Raw genomic sequence first — 9,806 nt, forward strand, 5'->3', positions numbered from 1 at the left:
ATGCCAAAATCTATTTCCGAGCAGTGGTAAACCCGCAATTCTTGGGAAAACATCCGGGTATTCACAAACCACGAGCGCAGATTCGGGTTTCTTTTACGATTCCTTGTCATCGAACACGCGCAAGGTATGCTTCGCACCCTTTTCTTACATATTTACGGGCCAACATTGCGATATTACGGTGGTAACCCCTTTAAGTCCGTAGACTCAACCCGAATTATCTCATTACTCGCGCACCTCAAATCGATAGTCTTGCTTTTGCAATTTACAACCGCATTGTGCATGGTCAACCAATCCAAACCAAGAATAACGTCGAATTCATCGAGCGGCAAAAGCATCAAGTCCGCGGAAAACAAGAACCTCGGAACACTAGGGGACTTTTCTTGCACACTTTGTTGACAAGCACGTAATGACCCAAGGGTTTGACACTCGAATTACAAACTCGGTAGACTCAATAGACAAAGTCTTCTTTGGATGCTAAGGTTTCACATATATAAGAATGAGTAGAACCAGGGTCAATCAAAGCAATCACATTAGTATTGAAAAGAGTGAAAGTACCGGTAATGACATCGGAGAGGCAGATCCTCCTCGGCGTGCGCGTGTGGCATAAGTCCTAGCAGAGCACGAGCCTCGGATCGATGGTAGCATCTCTAGATCCTCTCGACCGCCATGACATTGCCCATATTTCTAGGTGGCCTACCTCGGCGATGGTAGCACCGGGTTTCCACTTTGACTTACATTTTGTTCAAGCATCCTCGGGCAATCCTTCATAAAGTGGTCGGCCGATCCACACTTATAGCAGAGCAATCACGGAACCAACAGCTCCCGAATGCCATTTGCCACAATGCGGACACTCGCCCTCTCTCGGCGATCATTTCCACCACCGGAGATCGAAGTGACTCGTGTGGTCATAGGGGTCGATCGCGTCCTCGTCTAGAAAAGCCCGGCGCCTCTAGACCGGCTCACATCATCTCGAAATCTCTTGATGCTGTTGAAGAGACTTTCCGAGGACCTCTTCGAATTCTCCGGTTCCCACATCACTTTTTGTTTCTCCTTTCTAAGCTCTTGACTTTACAAGCTCGCTCAACAAGTACTACGAACTCGCATATTTCGAGAATGCCAGCGAACATCCTTATATCATCATTCAGCCCATCCTCGAAGCGTTTACATAATAGCTTCGGACGAAATGCATTCTCGCGTCTGCTAAGCCTCACAAATTTTCGTTCGTAGTCGATGGCCGACATAGAACCTTGCTTAAGATCAAGAAATTCCCTTCACTTTTGGTCGATGAATCTCGATGATATACTTTTTGAACTTCGGTTTGAAATAATTCCCAAGTCACTTGCTCTCTAGGCACCACAAGTCGAGTACTCCACCAATAGTAGGCGAATCGCGTAGCAAGGAGATGGTACACTTTAGGCACTCATCGGTGTACAAGATAGCTCATCGAGCACCGGATAGTGTTGTCCAACCAAAATTCAGCTCGCTCGGCATCATCATCATCCGTAGCTTTGAATTCAAGTGGCCCCATGTTTTCGAATCCTATCGATGGGGCTTACTTAACCTTATTTGGTCGATTCTGGGAGGTATTGTAGGTCTTGGGGTTGCATTTGTCGGGAATGGAGGTTGTGGAACAGTAGTGTTAGTTCGAATGTATTGGTTAAACCATTCATTCATCACACTATAAAAGGCTTGCCTAGCCTCATCATTCGGATTGCTGGCCATAGGTTGAGAGTCCGCGGGCCTTTGTCCCTTGCGGGGCAGGTGCCACACTCTCCACATCATCAGCTATCGCTCGGTTGGGATCGGGATCCATTACTATAAACAACACAAAGTCAAATTGTCAGAAATCACCACACTATCGATTCATCATTTAATGGCATGTATAGCTAGACCCCAAACACATCACGGTAGTCCTAGAATCGACTAAACCGTGGCTCTGATACCAATAAAATTGTAACACCCTGAACCCGAGACCATCGCCGGTGTCGGACACGAGGGGTTAACAAGCCAAATCCACATGTTTCGCCCATCAATTTGACATTTCCAGTCAGGCTGGAAAACTGCGTCACTGTCGCCTTAAAAATCATATCTCGAGTTTCAAAACTCGGAAACTGTTTTCGTAAATTTTCCCTGAATTTAGACTCATATATACATCCATGGATTTATTTCTAGAATTTTTGGTCGGGCCAATTGGTACAGTTTATTAGTTAAAGTCACCCATGTTACAGAGATCGACTGCTCTGACCTTTGCGCGTTACAACTTGAATATCTCTCTGTACAGGGCTTTAATACTGGTGCCGTTTGTTTCTAATAAAACTAGACTAAAAATGGAATCTGTACATATAAGGCATGACTCCTGATTATTTCTGGATAATTTATAGTAAATTTTTAAAGTTGCGACAGGGGACCCAGAAACCGTTCTGGCCCTGTCTCACAATAGCATTAATATCTCTTAACATGTAACTCCTATGACCGTTTCGTTTCTTCCATATGAAAGTAGACTCATCAAGGTTCATTTACATAACTTATTCACTATTTAATACCATTCCTACAAATTTTGGTGATTTTTCAAAACCACTCCACTGCTGCTGCCAGCATCTGTTTTCAAGGTAGGTCTTATCTATTTGTAGTCTCCATGATCCAACTAGTCTTGCCATACATAGGTTCACCTATGACCATTTTAGCCATTCAATGGCTGATCATGTGACCAACACTCCCATTTCCAATCCATAATTACATCATGAAACCATATATATATATATACAAATCACAAATGGTCTAAGTTAGTACTTGACTTCTACGAGCCATTTTAGCATGGCCGTACACATATACATCACAACATAATTGAACCGACAAGGGTAGTCCTATACATGCCATTTCAAAGTTCAACCAAAATTATACCAAAATGGAGGCTTTGATAGTGTAGATGACTTGACTTTAATGATCCCGAATCCGATTGCTATCGAGCAAAATCTATAAAACAGAGAGCTAAAACAGCGGGTAAGCATTTTTATGCTTAGTAAGTCTCAAGGAATAAAGTCAGCTTTAATTAAAGCAATACATTCACATAGCCAAATGCATCATTTCATTAATACACATTCACATAATCATTCTTACTTCACACTTCATCATTATATACTTTCACAAGGTATCAACCACTTCAATAGTTGATATTCGTTAGTCGATTGAGCGAATGTTGCTCAAACATGTCGACTTTTCAATGCACATATAAACATACCTTATTCTTTGGGCTTTTCGAGCGTACTAATTGAATTTATTACAGCAACCAACACTCACCTCCAGCCCAAGCTTCTTGAATACAACCGGATATAACCACGTGCACGAATGCCTTGGTCTTAGCCGGATGTAGCCGCTTAGCACAATTGCCTTGGTCTTAACCGGATATAATTTCCAGCATAAATGTCTTGGGACTTAGCCGGATATCATTCAATTACTCATGCACACATACATCAATAATCATTAGACATTCATGTTTCATTTTAGTTACTAAGGCTCAAACACAAAGGTAATCACTAGCATAATCGCCTTGGGACTTAGCCCGGTATCATTCAAATACTCATACACATAAATCGATAATCATTACACATCCATATTTCATTTCACATAATTCAAGTAGGGTCACTTCTTGAGGACTTACCTCGGATGTTGTCGAGCGGCTTTTACGGCTATTCGATCACTTTTTCCTTCCCCTTGTCCAATTGTGGCCCTCTAAGCTCTTGAGCTAATTCAAACAAATTTAATTTATTAAAACCTCATTATGCTAGCTTATGGCGAATATGACAAGGAGTTTAAATGGTCATATGGCCACCCTTTAACTTGAATACACAATGGTCATGCACATTTTATACTACATCAAGCAATTCAATACAATTCATTCAAGCATCAAGGAAAAGCTAAGGCCATCAATAGGCTACCTAAGGCCGAATATACATGTCCAATTTGAGGCCAATTATCCACTTAATACCACACAAAAAAACAGCATGCATTTTACTAGTTAATGTTTTACATATTGTGGCTCAATACTTATAATATAGCATCAAGCACTCATATGGCCGATTATACTTGCAATTTCACAAACATTCTTCAACATTTTCTTCTTTAAACAAACATATTCATCACTTACTTCATAACCAAAACATCATGTGCAAACATATATATACATATATGTGCATGGCAATTTCAAGGTGCCCATAGCCATCCAAAACACAAATTTTAACTATCATGCAAGAAGCATGAACCATGCTCATGAATGCATCATGGCGAATACATCACAATCATGCCCTTTCAACTTCAATCATGGTTAAACAAAAAGAAAACTCAAAGTCTTACTCAAGATGGCTACAAAGAAATTTCAAGAGTAGACAATCCATCTTTGCATGCATCATCATCAAGCTTCACACTTAGCATGCAATGGCTTTATCACCATATTCACTTGGGCGAATTTCATTCCCATGACATAACAAAGATTTGAACCATGGGCTAACAAGAACATCAATCTAGCAACCAAAAACATGCATGAATCTCATGGCACAACCTCAAACATACCTTACTCTTGATGCAAGTATAGCCAACCTCTTCCTAATCCTCTTCCAAACCAAGTATGAAGCAAAACTCCTTCCTTATCCTTAGTATTTTCGGCCAAAGGAGAGTGAAAATATATGAACAAAAATTATTTTTCTTTGTTTTGTTTCTCTCATGTACGGCACAAGGGGGAAAGCATCCACACTCATTTTTTTTCATTTCTTTACCCATGCTCATATTTTATTATTTCTAACATCCACCACTAGCAAAACATGTTTAAGACATGTTTTCTTTTGCCCATCTTCATCACCATGGCCGCCACTTCCTTCTCTTTGGGTAAATTGACATGCAAAACCATTCTTTTGCATGCATATACTATTAGACCATTGAAGATTGGCCTATCACCTTTCAACAATGTTTCATATAAGTCCATCTTAATAAATTCACATAGAAATGATCAAATTAATGCATGCAACTTTCACACATGCATTTGCTAACATCATAAACATAGAATATAACTTTTAATTACTTATAAGACTCGGTTTAATGGTCCCGACACCACTTCCCGACTAGGGTCAAATTAGGGATGTCACACAGAGCCATCAACAACAAAACACCGGAAGAAGCCTATGAATTTATAGAAGAGATGTCACTAAATAACTATCAGTGGCAAGTTATGAGGACAAAGCCAACAAAAACAGCCAGCGTCTGTAACATCGATTCAGTCACCATGCTCTCAAATCAGGTTGAACTTCTCAATAAAAAGATTGATAGTTTTCTTGGTTCTACGAAGGTACACCCAGTAATGAGGTGTGACTCAAGCGGAGGAGGTGTGCATACATAATATCAATCCTTCAATCCCACAACTGAAGAGGAACAAGTTAACTATATGGGTAATAATAACTTTAGATCTCAAAATAACCCATACAGTAATACTTATAATGCAGGTTGGAGGAACCACCCCAAATTTTTCCTAGGGAGGTCAAGGAAATCCAAAGCCAGAAAATCCGCAAGGTTTTCAACAGCCACCTTATCAATAGGAGAAAAAACCAAACCTTGAAGAGATGCTTTCTAAATTCGTCTCGGTGTCAGAAACCCGTTTTCAAAATACCGAGGCAGCACTTAAGAATCAACAAACATCGATCCAAGGACTCGAAACTTAGATAGGCCAGCTGTCCAAACTAATCTCCGAACTACCACAAGGTAGCCTACCAAGTAATACTGAACCTAATCAAAGGGAACACCTCAATGCAATTAGTGCCCAAGATAAGGAAGGATTCATTACACCTGAGCCAGAATTACAGCAAGACAACACGATGAACAAAGGACGAGAAGAGGTAAACAATAATGATCCTAAACAGGTAAGTACAAATCATGAACCTCGTGTTCCATATCCTAAAGCGATGACGAAAAACAAAACAGAAGAACAATTCGATAAGTTTGTCAAACTCTTAAAGAAATTACATATTAAGTTACCCTTTATTGAAGTTCTTTCATAGATGCCCAACTCAGCAAAATTCTTAAAGGAACTTCTGAGTAATAAAAGGAAATTAGACGATACATCACATGTGGAACTCAATGCAGTCTGCTCAGCTATTCTAAAGAATGAGCTACCTAACAAATTAAAAGATCCAGGGGTTTTACAATTCCTTGTTTAATTGGTAGTCTATCTGTGAATAATGCTTTAGCTGATCTAGGGGCAAGTATACAATTAGCTGACAAAACAGTTAGATTTTCTAAGGGTATTATTGAAGACGTTCTCGTTAAAATTGATAAATTTATTTACCCAATAAACTTCATTGTCTTAGATATGGATGAGGATAATGAGGTACCTTTAATTTTAGGACAACCATTTTTAGCAACTGCCAGAACCATTATTAATGAAGGTAGAGGAGAGCTAACACTTCGTGCAGGTGACGACGCAGTAACACTCCAAGCACGCGAATCAGTCAAAACCTCTAAGGCTCAAGCTAATGCTATAAAACTTGTCAATGATAAAACTAATATTCAATCATCCTTACAGGGACTTCTTCAAACCAAGATAACAGAGACAGTGCGCTACTATCACGAAGAGAACAAAGACGTCCATGAAGAACGAGGACTACGGATATAGGAGCTAGACGAATGGCAAGAACACAAACTGAGAACACATGATAAACCGAAACTACGTAAAAACAAGCCTGATACCTCTCCTAATCAACTTAAGGTTGGCGATACAGCTTTACTAGATGCCGTTGATCCTCGCATTGTCACTACCACAACAAATGACGAAATCCCTCTTACGGTACTTAGTATTTTCCCATTTGATACGGTTGAGGTAAGTCATCCCAAGTTCGGCTTTTTTAAGGTAAACAACACCCGTTTAAAACCTTATTTTAAAATTGACAACAGGAATGAGGAGTATGAACTCCTCGAACCACCATGATCATTCAACGGAGAGGTAAGTCGAGCTTAGACTATAAATAAGCACTTCTCCGAAGGCAACCCGAGCACTAACATATTTTTATTTCTTTATTTTTAACTTTTTACACTTCGAATCAATTAACTTAGTCTTTGAATTGCAAAGTTTTTCAGCACACACAACCAGACTCGTGGGCGTACCTAAAACCGTGGCCAAACAGGGGAAAAAACACGGTCGTATCATGATTTCCCCATAACACGAGGTGCGATAAATCCCCACGGCCGTGCGACATGGCCGTGGGTGAACTTGATAGGAGACCATAGGCATGGGAATGAAAACCCACGGGCATGCCAGGGACAAGGTTCGATTCTATTTCTTCGACACGAGCGTACGACATGCCCGTGCCATTCAGCCGTGTACAACAATGCAAGGGCGTGCTACCATAAAACATGGGCGTGGGGGAAGCGAACAAAGCTAGGCACGGTCATGCGATATGGCCGTGTTTGACACACGCCCAGGACACACGGTCGTGGGACAGTAGCCGGGTACGACCTAAATTGAAAAATTTGAAAAACACGGGCTTACCCTCAAAGTACACGGGCTTGGCCCTAGGCCGTGTGCACCTTCCCTATATAAACAAACCATTGTTCATCTTCTCCGCCCTTTCAAAACCCTAGCTGAAAACTCCTTTTCCCCACTTCCTAATCCTTATTCCAGCCACCATTCCCAAGATTCTCACTTCCCCAACCCTCAAACCACCCTGAAATCCATTCCCCTTGCATTAATCCCCACTTTCCCTTCTCTATACCCTCTATTTTTCCCACCACACGGCTTCCTCTCTACGTCACTCGCCTGTGCTCGCCACCACACTCTCGTGCACCGCCATACAACAGCCTCTGGTTCACTTTCTCAACTTTATTTTTCCAACTTGTATTGCTACATTACTGTTCTACATGCTTTACATAGATATTGTAATATTTTGCTTTAGACAAGTAAAGAATTTTCCTTAGAATTTTCTATATTTGAATTATTTAAGCCACTAAATAGCATATACTAGTTTTAGGCCTCTTGCTTAACTACTGATGTATCTTGGATTCTATCAATGCTCATATATTTTAGGTACATTAGGTCATCATCAAGAGGAAAGAAGGCCACGGTCCCATCCTCAAAGTGACGTAGGGGACCGGGTTCTTCCTCGGTGCGTGCTAAAGTCAAAGTTCGGCACCCATTCCTTGAATTTCCACAAGCTTCGCAAGAGGAGCTATTTCAGATACTACGCGCACAACCCATCACCATAGGTCGCTACATCAACTGGGCTGTCTTAGAGCAAGTCCAGCTCACTAACACCATCCGTGCCCTCCTGTCCACAGATCCATGAGAACAGTCCTTCGCTATTACTGAGACAACTTATTTAGAGCTAACTCTAGAATTATGTTCTACTTTTCATTTACAGGTGGTGATGACGAACAATGATGACCTAGGCATCATTAACTTTCGATTAGGCGGTCTAGTTCGTGCGATGAGTGTCCCAGAGTTTGAAGTTGCTCTGATACTTTACACTGATGAGTTTATGGAGGAGGAGGACATGAATGCACTATCACGCAATATCCACATCTCCCCCTCCTTGTGCTGGAAGGCTTTGGCACCACTCTCTTCCACCTATGACCCTAGCCGTTCGAAGGCCTCAGCTCTCACCCCTTCCCTACGATACCTCCATGCCATATTGACACACACCTTGATCGAGAGGAGAGAGAGCACCAGCATCGTCACCACCCACGATGCCTTCTATTTATGCTGCATGGTTAATGTACACGTGACCGACTTGGCCTACTTTATTGCTTTTACCATTTTCCATTAGACCGAGCAGTACCGAAAGAGAGTGATCTCTATTGGCCCCTATGTGACGCGCCTTGCCAGACACTTCGGCCTCCTCAACACCGCGGCCCAGTCATCAACGCTTACCCTGATAGGTTAGATGTCCCCACAGGGAATCACGGCTATGTTACACATGAGGATGATCGGGCACCAACGTGGGACCGATCCTCCTCAGTACCGTCTCTCGCATGCCATTGACGAGGAGGCTCTTGAGGACATCCCTGATAATGTTCCCCCATAGCATGAGGAGCCTTCCATCGCGCCACCTAGGGAACGACCAGTTCATGCGGCTACTTCATTGGCACATCTTTCCGACTGACTCGTCCATTTTGAGTAGTATCGCACTACGTAGTTTGAGATGATTCACGAGCGAGATCGGCGATGGGACTGACTGATGGATGATATGCAGGCCATGATGCAGCAGTTGTGCCAGCACTTTCACATCGCCACTCCAGCACCACCACTTGAGGGCCCCACCGACGAGGATCATTGAATCCTCCTTTTTTTATTTATTCTTATTCTTATTTTTATTTTATTTATTTTATTTAATTTATTTAATTTATTTTTATTTTTCTTTTGATTTTGATTTTTATTTCAATTTTATTATTTTTCTTTTGAAAGACATATCTATATTAGTAAATTTTACTTTTTTCATTCTCTGGTATTTCTAACAAGAAATTCCACTACGCTCTCTTCCACACCAACTGGAATATTTTACAGAATGCGAAAACAAACGGGAAACAATACCTCACGAGTGCCATGTTCAACAACCCAATTTCTTCATCTAGCTAAGAACAATGGCGGCTACCACTTTCCCCGAACACTCCATCCTCAAAATCAAGCTCCGCATCCATATAACAGGGAGTTTCACCTCCCTTCCTCTTATGATTTTCTTTATTCTGAATAATCTATGTTTGTACATTGAGGGCAATGTACATCTTAAGTGCGAGGGGGGTGGGTGAACATGAAACCTAACTTTTTGCATTAT

The sequence above is a fragment of the Gossypium arboreum genome, chromosome 2, assembly GCF_025698485.1.
Source record: "Gossypium arboreum isolate Shixiya-1 chromosome 2, ASM2569848v2, whole genome shotgun sequence".
Taxonomy (NCBI): Eukaryota; Viridiplantae; Streptophyta; class Magnoliopsida; order Malvales; family Malvaceae; genus Gossypium; species Gossypium arboreum.